The sequence below is a fragment of the Phragmites australis genome, chromosome 16 (assembly GCF_958298935.1).
Source record: "Phragmites australis chromosome 16, lpPhrAust1.1, whole genome shotgun sequence".
NCBI classification, from domain to species: domain Eukaryota; kingdom Viridiplantae; phylum Streptophyta; class Magnoliopsida; order Poales; family Poaceae; genus Phragmites; species Phragmites australis.
The window spans coordinates 28,289,328-28,305,247 of record NC_084936.1 but is presented as its reverse complement, the minus strand read 5'-3'; the positions used below and the strand labels follow the sequence as shown (position 1 = coordinate 28,305,247).

General features: G+C 42.2%; 1 long non-coding RNA gene across 2 annotated transcripts; it reads right to left on the bottom strand.

Moving 5' to 3' along the window:
- Nucleotides 1–1,433: 1,433 nt before the first annotated feature.
- LOC133895373 (uncharacterized) lies at nt 1,434–8,388 on the bottom strand. 2 transcript variants are annotated; one of them, XR_009905600.1, is made up of 3 exons: nt 8,108–8,388; nt 6,605–6,740; nt 1,434–6,339 (listed from the first exon to the last, which is right to left on the bottom strand). It is a non-coding gene; the product is annotated as an uncharacterized LOC133895373 (long non-coding RNA). The 2 variants fall into 2 exon arrangements; XR_009905599.1 differs by having other exon boundaries at nt 6,605–6,709.
- Nucleotides 8,389–15,920: the final 7,532 nt, after the last annotated feature.

The window sequence follows — 15,920 nt, the reverse complement described above, 5'->3', positions numbered from 1 at the left end:
TGTTCTTTGTCAGCGCAAATTAACACAAAAGCAAAAGGCCAGGAGAGCTTGTGAGGAGAAGAAACAAAAGAAGAGAGGGGTTGTCTAGCAATCACTCAACTGTATTGTGCACTTGATTTTTTTTCCCAAACTAATCGACACTCGGAACCATCGTCCTAGCTGGATCTTCTCTTTGTTCATGACACAACCAGACTCAACTAGATTTTTTTTTTTAAATAGATAACATTCCGGCTTTTTACATCTGAGATGTATATAGCCACAGTCATTATTACAATATTTTGGCTAAAAGTCAACAACAATAATAAGATAAAGCATAGTAAAAAGCATCATAAAACATCTATTCTATAACTACATCGTCACCCATACTTTGCGAAGATGTTCATTACCACCACCTCTAAAGTGTAGCACACTTTCAATACATCTTCCTTTTGATCATACTTTTGTAGTAATCTCTAGAACCTTAGCTAATAGTTCTCCTGAAAATTACCTGCATAAATGGCATATTTGTTTTTTTATTAAACATAATATCATTACGACAAAGCTAGATAGCCCAAAAAATAACAGTTACCCCAACAAAGATTCTTTTCTCTCTTTGTTCCTACCTCCTGTAGCCAATTGTCCATCATATGATCTATATTCCTAGATTTCTTAATACTTAAAGCTATCATAACAATATACCATATGGTCTTAGCTAAGTAACATTCAAAAAAGAGATGATGTATGTTTTCATTGTGATTGCAAAAGCAGCACTTTAGATTACATCCTAATTTTTTTATCAAATTATCTTTGATCAAAATAACTCGACGACCTATATACCATAGGAAAATCTTTATCTTTAAAGGAAGTTTTAGTTATCATAGCTACTTGTGGAAATTCGTAATGGGTTCATTTATCATTTGCTTATACATGGATGGACTGAAAATAATATATTTTCCTTTAGAGCCCACTTGAGCATATCTCTCTCATTAGAGAGATTTGTGTGAACTAATTGCAAAGTTAAATTTTACTATTCAATTAATTTATCGTCTACAATTGGTCACCCGGAAAGATAAATTAAGAGGCCATACTCAACTAGATGAAGTCATAAAGGCCCTGTTTGTGGTAACTCATTGAACGAAAGGTTTTGGTACGTATTTCAAATTTGAACTAGATCCTAAAACATTGCAATGAAATACCCCTAATCCAAACACCTCTAAGGATTCCAATCCAAATCACTCCTGCCCAAACAAAGTTCATTGACTGTTGTTTGAAAGATAAGAGAAGAAAATGGGACGGGAATCAATCAAACAAAAGCCGTAAATCCGTCTTTTTCTTTGGGTGTAAACTACACGTTCGATGTGATTAGGGTTCCACATGCTAGGGCTTGTAAGATGCGCGATCAGCTACTTGCGACACAGAAACTAATAATCATGCAACAATTTTACACAGTACCAGTAGGGTATGTAAGACATCATCAAGATGATGTGTTGATGCATCATTCAGAAATACACGGTTTGGGATAATCATCTGCACAAATGAGTATCACTGCCTTGTTCATAGCTGCACTCGATGTTGTTGAGTCCTGGCTACCAGAGATGCAGTTTAGTTCATGTTTCTAAATAGTTCTACTCAATACAGCATACCAAGGACCTGTTTGGCAGAGCTCCCAGAGCAGCTTTTCGGCTAAAATCAGGAGAAGCTCTGTCAAACAGCAGCTTTCAGTTTTTAGCTCTTGAGTGTAATCCGTGAAAGTGATTATCTGAAATAAACTAGAAACTGAGAAGCTGAAAAAAACAGCTTCCCTTAATTTACTTCCCGTACAAAATCACTTCCTTCAAATAGTTTATTCCAAAAAATTACTAGAAAATCAATTTCAGCCATAGAATCACTTCCCTCTAAAATCACTCTCCGCGGAGAATTTGAATCAGAGAGCTCTAACAAATAGACCATAAGTAAAATAAACTACAGCCCTCAATGAATCTTAAGGGCTGCTGGACCAAAAGCCCTAAAATACCAGCGGCATAAACATCATCCGAGTTCCTTAAACACCAAACCTTGACACTGCAGCGTCTTCTTCCCTCCTTTGTTTCTCAAGTCTAGAATCAAATAATTTCAACTAATTTAGAGATATTACACAGCAATAGGAGAAGCCTTCATAGATCACAAGAACGGCGGCATCCTCTGGGGAGGCACAGGCTGGTAGCCATTCTCTGGGGCATCCGCTCGCCAGCAGGCCTTCGAGTGAAACTTCCATGTGCATAGTTCTGGATAAGTCACCCTCAGCAGGGATCCAAGAACAGGGCAAAGCCCTCCTGCCCCTAGCATCAGGAACGCTCCTGTTGACAGCTCCAGGGGCCAAAATCCATGGGAGCCTCCAATCTCAGCAGAGGATGATGTTGCAATGAAAGATGTAATTGTCAAGGCCCTCGGCCTAACCCTTCTAGTGGTAGGAGGGAATGGGCTGCTCTGCATATAGGAGTGCATCGACTGTTGGTGCATATGACCTCTTGCACCATGACCATGGCCTCTAGTCTCTGCCACGACAGCTAGAAATTACCCTAATGGTGCCACCAAATTTCTTCCATTGCGAGGTGTCGACCTGGAAACTCCAAATCTACAAAGGGACTTGTAATACGGCTAGCTTAATGCATTAAACATCATCATGTACCATTAATGACAGCATCAAAGAAATTAATCTATAGTTCCTAGGTTGTCTTTCGGATAGTATTTCTTTGGAAGACCAGTCGAATTCGTTATAACACCGGAGAAGTTAAAACACTGTTTTTGTTGTTGTTGTTCTATCATTTTTGGTTTTCAAGTTGTGGAAAGAGTACAAGGAGAAAAGGCATTTTCAACTTAAGAATACATAAAAGAAGACAGGTTGACCGAGAAGATAGAGGGAGCGAAAAAGTTGATTTTTTGATCCGTTGTTCATATGGATAATCGGGACCGCATATGCGTAGATCTCATCAAAACTATTCTGTTTGACTACTCACTTGCGGGTTTTAGAACTCGGATCAAGGAGATGCATGTAATCAAAATTTGAATGTGTAAGATTATTCAAAAAAAGGAAAAAAAATGCTTAACATAGCAGGGGGCCGAACTCCTCCCCCTCCCTAGCGCCACCCCCTTCTCCCTGTTCAACCCCCTCCCCCAGCACGCCTCCCTCCCTTCCCACAGCACGCCTCCCCTCCATAGCCCTCCTCCATTGCAGCAAGGATCAAGGGGTAAAGGAAAAAAAACTGATCTAGGAGGAAGAGGGGATCAAGAAGAGATGCTACATCGGTGTTTCCCCATCATAACCTCGTTGTTCTTCAAGGAAGCCCTAGGTAAGCCCTATGGTCGTCTTCCCCCTATTTTGATGTGTTCCATGCCTGCAATTAGCTAGATTCAATGGTTTAGCGGAGGGGTTAGTCATTTGATCTCATTTTAGGCGCTGCAGTTTTCATTAGATTATGCAGTTCATCTAGGGCTTAGATTTTCATCCTGTTAGAGGCCAAATTAATTTTTTCTTTAGTTGAGAAAATTGTAGAGGTCTTCAAAACCTTTCCACTAAGTCCTAATTCATAATTTTTGGTAAAGTAGTTTAGGAGATATGTATTTGTGCAATTGGCTGTCAGATTCTGATGAAGTTCTGGATAGTAATATATCTATTTAGTTTTTGACCACCTTAGAAGCAGAATCTGCCAAACCCATATGAATAAAAGTTGTAGAGTTTTTTTTAAGCTTTCTGTATTGGTAAATAACGCAATTTTTGGTGAAGTATAACTTCAGTTATGATCAGTCAATGTTGACTATCTTGTTTTGGCCGTCGGAAAGTTCAGTTAAGTTTGGGCATAAATCAGGCTATCTTAGAGGCCTTTTTCTGCAAAATGTTAGGACTAGAATGTTGTAGAGGGTATTAATATCTACACACCCATAAAATTTCAGAATTTTTGGAAGTATGTTTTAGTAGATATAAAAAAGTGAAGCCTGCTACCTGAATTTTCAGACAGTTTCAGAAACCTATTTTTGGTTGCAATTTAGGCCAACTTAGTTGCAGAATAAAATTATGTTTTCTCTTCAAAAGTTATAACCCTCATTCTGTAGTTTCCAAAAATGTATTTATTTGTTATCATATCTGTTGTAGAAATAAATACGAAAAAGTGAAGTAGCACTACTGCAGTCAAACGAATGTGAAGATATCGGTTTGTATGTTTGATAGGTTGCGGGGCGTAAGACCGCGTTCCTTGTTTGTGTGTCGTATGTTGTGTTTTGGTGCTGATATATGAGTGCTTGAGCAGATGATGTTGCACCAAGACGTGTATGTCTTATCTTCATTGTTGGTAAACACAAGTGAATGTAGCTGTTGCGTTGCTACAACTTTAGTTTGTTATTTTTACTACCTCCACTCTTAATAATGCAGCACACCTAGTTATATTTAATAATTTAGAGAATTAAACCTGTTACCCTAATTCTGTTAGAATATTCCATTACGTTTATAGTAACGTGGCTCTGATGTTGGTATTTTGCTTTATGCTTAAATATGGATGAATGGGTAAATGCAAATACTTGATGATAGTTCTAGAAATTTAGTGTATGCCTGATCATATATTGAACATATGAGGTATACTTGTATAGGTTATCTATGCTTTGAACTAACTCAATTATAATCATGAAATTCTTGCTATCATATACATGCTTCAAATGAAATAGGTTAACTATAGGTTAACATAGGTGGATTGATTGTTTTATTGGTGCTCTGCATAGGACACGATATTCATAGCGGAAGTCTATCGTTAAGTTCATATTTAGTATGTCAGGGTTTGATCATAAAATCTTTATTTATGTCTTGATGGATACTTGCGAAGAATGCGTTATTTATAACTCTGTTCCGAATGTGCATGTTGAAGATCATGTTATATGTATTATACTTTTTGGTATTTTAAGCATTATTGGTGGTATACTTTTAATATGAATGTAGCATGACATATGCACTTGAATTTGTATATGTATTGAAAGTTATGTTGCTATCTTAAGATCACGATCGTACCGGTACGCGTCGTACATTGCCCGAAGAGGGGTGCGATGTAAAAGAAGACATGTCATTGCATCATATGTATTGCTGTATGAAATTGATTATTGGATATGTTGAAGTTGCATTGGATGTCATTATGAGAAACGACACTTCTCCGTAGATATGTTCATTGTGGTATGACTTGTGGATTTATGAAGGGTATTGAAGTCCTACGTGGATTTGCATTGTATAGTATCCATATGCATCATATTGTGTTGCCGTAATCTTCCGTACACAAGTTGGTTGTGATGAATGGTATACAGATGTTTGAGTAGTCTTACTAATTGTAGAAGGTATGTGATTACGAGTGAATTATTCTTACAGCTGTTATTTATTATTAATATGACTTGAACTCTATTCATGATGTCTTAGATGATGATATATTCTTACACGTCATATTTAACTCTTAGAAGTTGAAGTCAATTATTGATGTTGATACCATGTTATATAGGATAGATAGTTTTTTATCCTACTTATGTTGTAGTTATATTTGCTATGAACATGTATTTATTGATCTTCTTTTAGAAGTAACTATTTAACTTGCTTAAAAATAAACAATGATGAATTATATAATGTCTTTTATACCTGTTAAGGTTTTAAATTGATTATTTAAATAATGCGGTTTAAATAACTTGTTAAAATAGTCCTCTTGCTGAGATTAATCAATCTCACCCTTACATTTTCCCTCCCCAGATTGTCTTCTTGAAGTTAGCATGGAGGGAAGAGATTAGAAGCACGTTTTGCACTCCATGTCTTCACTTAATATCACTGAGCTGTAATAATAGATTATCTTTAATCGTGTGTTCGAAATTTATAGTGTTGTTATGATGTTGAACATAATAGATTACTCTTAGTCCTTGTTAAGGTGATTTAAATACTAGTGTGTTATGTCTTACATCTTTTTTATTTATGTTATTGTTTTCGTATTACTTAAAATACAGAGGAGATGTTACTGAATTTTCTATAAGTTCAGCTGTAAGTCGTGTAGTTAAGTGGCATTCTAGGTCTTGTGGCCCCTAGGGTGTTACATTCGTCTGGCAGTTTTCAGCTTTTAATTGCTGATTTCTGATAATTAAAAGTATTTAGCACGGAGGCAGTACCATTATCAGTTCAATATACCACCACCAGCATATCTATTGACATGCCGTAAGACAAAATAGGTACTCTCTTTTGAAAGTAAGGAAGAGCACATCCCCATTATTTATTCTCAATCAATAAAAACATGTTCCAAAAGACAAGTACTTACTCAAACACAGATGCTAGCTGTGTGAATCCACTGAAGGGTCTCCACTGAAATTCCATGGCTGTAAATACATCAAACAGGATAATGACAAATAGGAGAAAAGTCAAATGATGTCAGAAGATTTTGATGTACCAAAACTGAAAACTGCATTTTCTAATGGCATATTCAATACAAGTCACAAAAGTATAGTAAGACAGCAACACATATAACACCTGGTATAGTGCACATATTATACAAACTAACAAAATATGATTGTTCATGAAGCAAATTCAACAGAAAACATGTTAATACTTTATGTCCTAAATCCGTATTTAGTCTCAACTTACAAGCTCAGAGGTGATATCATAGGTGTCACTAGTCACCCAGCCACCCATATCAATATCAGGAGAGGGGCGATGTCTGCTTGCATAAAGCCAGCGACCTTTCTCAATCTAGCAGGAAAAACTTGTTTAGTTCAGCAATCTGCATAAGATGTCATAATGTATTTTCATGTATGCATTCATAATTTCACATGCACACAGAGGGATGAAGAGACATAGAGACATTCTTTGAGGTAGGAGAGAAACTAATGATGCAACAACAAAATTGTGCAGGTGATCTTCAACTAAACTTAGGTGCTCGACGGAATGCTAAGGTATGATTAAATGGTTTCTTTTGGAAGCCAGTTTAAAATATTCACTTGCACAACTACATTATGTGGAGTTGTGGTTGATGTTTGAAGATGAACAGGTTAATTCAATTACAAATGTGTAGCAATATGCTCTGCATGTATACTTCATCTGGGTAAAACTACAAGATTAATCAACTAGTCACAGAAATTTGAGAAAATCTTGAATTTGGTGCCTAAATTCTAGTTGCGAATTAATATTTACGGCTTCTAATCCCTGAACTCAATATGTTATTTCGTTGTTTGATCAATCTTTCTAATAATTTCACAACCTATGGTACTATAAATTGTCAAATCACATGACTTGCATAGGACACACACCCATCATCTGTAAAAGGTTGAAGTATCACAATGCAACGGTTCAGTTTTGAAACAGCCTAAATTGATTAAAAAAACATAAAACTAAAGAATAAAGAGTGAAAGAAGTAATTAACAGATCAGACAGCGGTAAAATGCTCAAGGATCAGTTGTTGAACCACCGCTAGTAGTTTTTAATTCACATAAAACAAGGTGAAACGCCTTAATGATGATCAAAGGACCACCTCAAACATGCAAAAAGCGATGACCAATTAATGAGGCTCCCATTTTTTTCAGGATACACAAGGCATATAACACAACGAAGACATGGATCGAATTGGAACAACAAACACCCAAGCTAGTATATTTGCTGAAAAAGCTGTCCAATTAATGTCTCAAGCTATCACCACATATCCTTCTTATTTTTTCATTTTAAAGGAAAAGCTGCTGTAGACTTAACTACGATGCCAAATTGCCTCAATCCTCAAGGCAACAGCAAGTTAACCAACCCAATTCACCACTGAATCCAAGCTTAAAATCACCAATTCACCAGTTCATACCTCAGGCTCCAATTGCGCAAGCAAAGCACTATTACTTCCACACATGCAGTTCCACCCCATCATCACCATCATCATATATAATCTTCATCAATTCATCATCCAGGCATGCATGTACATATGCATCTCTCATAATTCAAGTCTTCACCGCACCGATCACCATATCAAATCCTTAAATCTACCCACAAAAATTCCTCCTTTACGTCAAATTACGCCCGTAGTGTACCGTATATGGATGAACGCGACCATCCCACACAGATCCGGTTGATCAAAAATCGCAGCGTAGCAGAGACGCGAGGGAATCTGACCTAGGTGGAACTCGTGGCACCATTGCAGCTTGGCGACGAACCTACCCCCGCGACGGCCGAGCACCGGATCTAGGCAGATGGAGCACGCCACGCCCCCGGCCCCGGCCGCCTCCGCCAGTGACGCCGGCGGCAACCTCTCTAGATTCATCGCCTCCCCCAGCGCGCCCCCTGCTCCGCCTCTCTCTCGTGACAGAGGTGCTCGTGGGGGCGTGAGCTCGCAGGGAAGGGAGAGAGAGATGAGGAGGGTGTCCGAACGGATAGGTAAGGAAGGGGAGGAGAAAACGGAGAAATGATAATTTAAAAAATTGGTTAATAATAATTGCATTTTAAATTTAGTTTCACTTGTTTTTTGGCATGTTTTTGTTGCGCTAAAAATACTAAGTATAACTTGTTTATACTTAGTTTAAACTTGCGTGTGGTGTTAATGGTGTGATAGCATTTTACTGCGACGGTAATGGTGGCAGGTTTGGGCTAAAAATAAATTCGCACTTACCAATGCAATGGAGCATGTATGGAGTATATACTTTAAGGTGCCAATTTATCGGGGGAAAATGCAAAAACCCTATTTTGATTTTTCCCTCAAAAGTTATTTTTGTTAAAAAAAAAACTCCTAAAGGTTTGGTTTTTAAAAAAAAACACCTCCAAAAATTCAAAAAAATAAAAAAATCATAAAAATTCTAAAAAAATCAGAGATAATTATAAGGCCTTTTGTGAATTTTTTTAAAAAATAATATTCTTTACATCATATTTCATGGAGAGTAAATTTGAAAAAAAAAGAAAAATGTGCAGCTCATTTATTAATTCGAGTTAAATGTGTAGTTAATTATTTACTAATCCAAAAATCATGAAACAAATTTTTTTTAGTCTTCTTACGTGACCTCTATCTTGTAAAAATACATGAAATCTTGAAATGGTTATTATAACGTGCAGGATTGAGTAAATGTGTTGCAGATAGATTAATTCATAACTAATCTATAACACCCCTAAAATTAGTGAACTACTTTTATTAGTTTACTTAAACAATTATTTGTATAGAAAAAATAATGGTAGACATGACAAAGTTAAAATAACATGAGTTAATAAATGAGCTGCACATTTTTTTTTTCAAACTTCCTCTCCATGAAATATGATGCAAAGGATATTATTTTTGAAAACAAATTTCACATAAGGTCTTAGAATTGTCTCTAGTTTTTTTAGAAATTTTTTATGATTTTTTTATTTTTTTGAATTTGTGGGGGGGGGGGGTGCAACCAAACAACTTTTGGGCGTCAAAATCCAAGTGACTTTTGGGGTTTACATTTTTCTCAATTTATCAAGAGATTTTTTTATGCCAGGCGAACCTATGTTTTAATACTCATCACATGGACATCTAGATCACACATGTACGATTTTAAACTCGGGTCCTCCTGTGCCTTCAGTATCAGTCACTGGATTAAGTAGCTGATATGGATAGTATTATAGTTATAGTATCACAGTTAAACTTCCTACATAATTATTAATGTTATAGAGTACAAAAGGTTTACAAAGTATACTGTATATCAAAGAGCAAAGGCGCACGTCGGCGGCGGAGACAAACACACGCAGCGGTGCATGGCTATACGCTAATCAGCGGCTCGGGGTGACTACATGCTAGCTAGGAGGGTGCTAGGGGGACCAGGAGGCTCACCGAGGAGGAGAATAGTGGTAGGTTGGTCACGGCGGTCGGCGGTTTCTCGAAGAGGCGACGATGGTCAGCTCGGCTCCATGCGTGGTCGGCTCACGTCGGGTTTCCAGTGGACGGAGAGCGGCACTGGGACAGTGAGGGCTCCCTGGTGCTCCTCGGCAGCACGCTGACGGCGGATTGGCAACGGCGAGGTCGCAACGGTGGGAATGGTGGCAAAGGTGGCGCTATGGTGGTGACGAAATGGGTAAACAGAGAGAGAGGGGGCCGGGCGGCTTTATTTATAAAGGGAGGCAGAGCAGTGAGGTGGTACGGCGCATGACATCGTGCGACTGTCGGCGGCAGCGCGGCGGTGAGGTGGCAGAGCAACGCCCACCATTTTTCCCGCGGCATGGGCGCCTATGCCGTCCACGCTCATGCGTGGGGGCAAAAATCGCGCGACGTAGAGGCATGGGCAAGACGAGCATGGGCGAAGAGAGAACAGACAGTGCGAGGGAGCGGAAGGGTGTCGTGGACGACTCGGTGGCGAGCGGTGCAGCATCACGCTGGAGGAAGGAGGAGAAGGAGGCTGGGCGGGCGGCTCATGTGCGACGCGTGGACGGCCATGGTCACATACCAAGTACCAGAGGCCTCGCACCTGAAGCCAGATTCATAAGCTTTTGTAATGTGCTCGATCTGCAACACCCAAGTAACGGGACAGATAGCCACTTGGGTCCTCGTTTCTCACCCATCTCTCCTAGTAGGATGATCACCTTGGTCAAGAGAAAAAAAAGTCAAGTCCTGTCCATATAGGATATATAGTTGTACTGAGGTGGCTTAACATGATGGCCCATGATTTCATACTTATATGGTTGGGGCTGACATCTTTAATTAAAAATGAATACTACAAAGATAACTCAGGCCTCCAAAAGCATCCTCTACCGGAGAAATACTCTACTTTCCCCCGTAAAAATATTTTTCACCCATTTTACACACTACCCGCCATATCCCATACCACATCAAGGATTCCACGATCACTAAGGTTATCTAGTAAAATTCCTAATTATCTAGTGTTACTTAATTGCCACTCTAATTAAGCTATATTTTATTGCGATCATGTTCTAGTGAGTGGTATTTATTTATCTAGCAGCTACACTGGTTAACTTATTATATTAATTATACTAAGATGACCGGTGGGGCTTGTGAGGGTGAATGTACATTATGTCGCCTAGAAGGGGTGTATAGACGATTCTTGAAAATTAAAACTTTGCAGCGGATTAAAACAGTCTGGATACTCCGGGGTCCGGAGGTTCCGGACTCACCCGGATAGTCCGGGTAAAACAGGAAATCAAAAGCTACGAACTTCTAAGCACTTCTAATAGATTCCAAGTGTTACCACAGGTCCCTAAGGTTGTATGGAAGCCTTTTGACACTTCACGTGCAGCTAGAAATACATAATCATGTAGATCGGGGCAAATCACCCAAAATCAACTAAAACAACAATGAAAGCAAAGGAGACACGAATTTGTTTTCCGAAGTTTGGATCCATTGATCCTACGTCTCCGTTGAGGTGCTCACAAAGATCCGAATCTCTCCCAATCCTTATCCTCACCGAGCAGCCACGAAGATCGAGCTCGGGGCTTACTCAACTCTTCTCTTTCCTTGCGGAGACGAGGATGACCTTCACAAACTTTTCGAGGCACTCCACAAGCTTTGGTGCTCTCCGAATGATGCCTAGCCGTCTAGGAGCTCAGAACTCCAAGAGTAAAGAATGCAAATTGACGGCTTGATGACAAATTCAAGTGCTCAAAAGATGGATTTATGCTCACAAACAGTCAATCTCACTTTCCCAACTCAACTCTCAAAACCATACAAGATTTAATGCATTAGAGGAATGGGAGGACTCTAAAGAGGCTATTAACGCTCAGCCGAGAGCCCTGTCCGGAACCCAACCCGGAGGGTCCGGATGGTCAACAGATCCCGAAGTATTCAAGTCAACCCATGGGCGGACCCACCATGATGCATGGGTATTCAGGTGAATACCTAATTTTTTTTGCAAAAAAATTGATTATACAGCAGCTATACTACGTATATATATCTCTAGTTAGGTCAACTTACTTGTTTGCTGTTTCAATCTATCAGACCACCCAGCAAATCGTGAGTCCAAGCTACTATCCATCCTCCACTCGACCTATTAACTAGAAAGAGCTCACATTCTCATACCACAGCAACAAGCATCAAGAGTTCATGATCTCTATGTTGTGACTATCCAGTTCGGTAGTCAGCAGTTGAGTGTGAATTTTTTGTGCAAGTTAAGGATAATGACATCATTTAACGCTTTCAAGCCATAAAGGAACACAAAGTTAAATTATAATTTTCTTTTAAGTATTTTGTAATTTCTCTTAATTAATTAAAACTTCTCTACTGTAAACAATTTATACTTTAAAATTTACGCTACTATAGATTTCTCGTATTTTAGATTAAATATTTTTTTTTAATACTGAATACCCAATCGCCAAATCCTAGGTCCGCCACTGGGTCAAATAGGAGACTCCGGGTAAAACACAAAAGGCCTTAACCGAGCACTTGGTTCGAAGCCTAACTCAGAGGCTCCGGATGGCACACTAGAGTCTAGAGTATCCGGATCAACCTGGAGACTCCGGGCTAAAACACATAACCCTTAACCAAGAGCCTGGCATGAAGCCTAACTCAGAGACTCCGACCTAAACACCAGAATTCGGAGTGTCCGGGTCAACCCGAAGTCTCTGAGTTCAGACAACACTTGAACCTCCCCAGTGTTCATGGGTGATCGTGTCTCTCAACTTTTAGGTTAACAAAGGTACTTTGAGCACTGAGACACCATCAAAATCATCTATACGCATCCCTTTTGATAGTACGACATACCTAAACTCAATAAAAGATAAACTTAATAAAAAAATAAAATTAATTAAAAGTATTGAGTAACTACATGCCACTTATCTTTCATTTTTGAGGGACGCCAACGTCGTTTAACTTCTCCAATGAGACTAAATTATGTTCATAATACTCAGTAAACTCATTAGTCCTTTAATTATTTGTTATCAATTATCCAAAATCTACATAGAGGGCCTAGATACACTTTCAGATGGGAGTCCACCATGAACCGGGCTCGGTGGACTGGAGCGTGTGCTATGTGATGGACACGGTGCACGGATTGTGGACCCAGGGGGGCTCGGTGGCCGATCCACCGTGGACCTAGCTGGTGGACTATGGATGGAGTTTCGGCCGGTGGGGCCCACATGTCAACGTGAGGTCGAAGAGATAAGGGTGGGGGATTTTTGTGTGTGCTGGTGGATCACTGAGGGAGGGAGAAAGAGGGACCAGAAGGAGAGGGAGGAGCGACTGGGAGAAGTGGCCGGCTGGGGGAACAACGGCGGCCGCAGAGGGAAGGTGGACAGGCGGACAGTGGGGAGCTCACCGGTAGGATTCTTCGTGCGAACGCAGGAGAGAGGGAAAGGGAGACTGGCCGAGGCGGAGGGGAAGATCTCGCCGGACGAGGAGGAAGAGGGCTCCCGGCAACGGTGGCCTCAGGTCGAGCGGCCAGCGGCAGCATCTTTGCACGTGCACACAAAGCTGGCCTACTGCAAGCGCGCATGACGACGCGTGACGGAGTCAACGACGCAGATGGTGTGGGGGCAAAGAGAGACAGGGCGGCAGGGAGACCTCGCCAGCCGGGGAGGAAGGGGGCCGGTGACAACTCGTTGGACCAGCAGGGCCGAGCGGCATCTTGCACGAAGGGGAGAGGCCGGGACGGCGCACGCGTGGGAGGTGGCTTGAGGCGCGAGCTAAGGCTCAGTGGCAGCATGCTAACGGTGACTCCGTGGCGGCACGGGCAGGGCCATAGCTGGGTCAGTTGAGCGACTTGGTCGGGACAGCACGACGAAGCAAAGGGAGGCCGGCTCGGGTGAGAGGAGCAGAGCGGCGGGCTCCACGGCGGCAACAGGAGGAAGTGAGACTGGGGAGGAAGGAGATGGCTGGCCAGGCTTCTCGGCCGAGCGGCGGGCGGCGGCTCAAGGCGCGAGCCGACGTGCAAGGAAGCGATGGCGTGCGAAATAGCGCGCATGTGAGCGGTGGCGCGGTGCAATGCCATGGCATGGGCCGACGTCGCTCGCAGGATAGCACGGCCTCGGGCTGTCGGGATGGTGGCTCAGCGGGGAAGGGGCGGCGTAGGCAGGCGGTTAAACGGCGGTGGTGCTGCTGAACCGAGGGGGAAGAAGGGAGTAGAGGAGGGGGAGGACGGCAACGGTAGCGTGGCGCACACGACTGCCCGCATAGCAATGGCAGGAGGACGTGTGGATGGCTGCTTGCACACAGCGGTGGGAGGACGCGACTAAGCTTCTAGTGTGTATGCAAGGGTGCGAAGAGGAGCAGAGGATGGCGCTAGTGCTGCTGCTGTGTGATGTATGCTCGGTGTTATGTATGCTTGTGTGTGTGCAGGTGAAGAAAGAGGAGAGGAAGTTGGCTTTTGCTGACAGTGAAAAGATCAGAGTGAGGCAGTGTGAACGGGAGAGAAGAGTGGCGGCAACTCTCTGAACGAATGAACAATACCTGCGACTTTCAGGCGATGAACAGTATCTACCAAGGTACAGTACCGACATGGTTGTATAGAGAGCAGAGAGAGTGAATAATCTGAGAGGAGGGGATAGAAGGATTTGAATGTCAATTCAAATGAATGTAATTGAATTTGAAACTGGATTTGTAATTATTCAATTTGAATAAAATGAATTTGAATTTGAAACAAGGATTCAAATTATGGGATTTGAATTTGAACCAAGATTTGAAATGAATTGAATTGAATTTGTGAAGCGTTGAACTGGGGTTTGATTTAGACGATGATTTGGCTTAGGAAATAGCCGAAAAGAACTAAAATGGATTCAAATTTGAGAGATTCAAAAATTCGAATCGCCACACAAGAAACAAAGACTTCGAGAAACAAAAAATGCAATTGCTCGAGTTAGTGCAAAGTTTGAATTTAGAAATTGACATATGGTGAATTTTGAAATTCATAGTCCAATAATAATATACATGAATACATGCACATACGAATATATACATACACACATGGATTTTAAGTTGGTTTAATTATTTAAGATTTTTTTTTAAATAGGAGTGGATTTTGGCTATTTTCTAAATACTAAAATGCAGGGTGTTACACGATCTCTCCTTCCTTGCTAGTGAGCTCCACCCTGTTTGCCCCCGCCCCACTCGGTGGTTCACGCCGCCCGATCCTCCACCTCAGGTTATCGTCGTGATGCCCCTGCCTCGGCACCGACTAACCGGCGATCCTCCACCTCCCTCCAGGCCTAGCAACGAAGTGAGTCGGGGTCGGGTGCAGCAAGAACACACCCGGCCCAAAACCCGAATTACGAAACCCGAATTACAAAACCCAAAACCTGACCCAAGGTCGAAACTACTAACGGGTGAAAATGTACCCCCGGCCCCAAAACCCGACCGGGACCTCGTGGGTGGGAACTGGGCGCAGGCGCGGGTGATGGCATGACGCGAGGCAAGAGCGGGATACGACGCGGCGTCGTGCTGGGCACGGGTGCAGACAGCGGTGCGGCGCCAAGGCTAGAGTGAGCGGTGGCTTGGCGTGCGAGCGAGGGCAGCGACTCGGCCACCCAGTGGGCGGGAGGTGGGCGGGCGGGAGCAGGCTAGGGTTAGCCAGTTAAGTGAGGATGGTGGCTGGGCCAGTATTGTGCACCCGTTATCGGACGCTCGCGGGCGAAAAACTACCCCCACGCCTGACGCGAAAACTTATTAGGTCTTCGACCCGCGACGCCTGCGGATCAAATTTTGCACCCGCCCCTACCCCCGCTGGATCTAAAACCCGCGGGCACCCGCTCCGCCTCGCCCCCTTGCTAGCCTTACCTTATGCGACAGGCAACGTCCTTGTCGCCCCACCCTCGTGTCCGCCACCACCACTGGACTAGCCTACCACTCCTAGCCGGCTAGTCTTCCCTCTAAGTCCGCCGATCTTTGGTGAAAATCTTACCCTAAAATCCTAACCCCTCCCCTCACTGGAGCTCATCGGGTTGGAGCAGATCGGGTCGGATCTCGCGGAGATGGAAAAGCCGTGGTCGGATCTCACCAGAATAGGAGAAGGGGGTGAAGAGGAGGGGGAGAGAAAAAAAT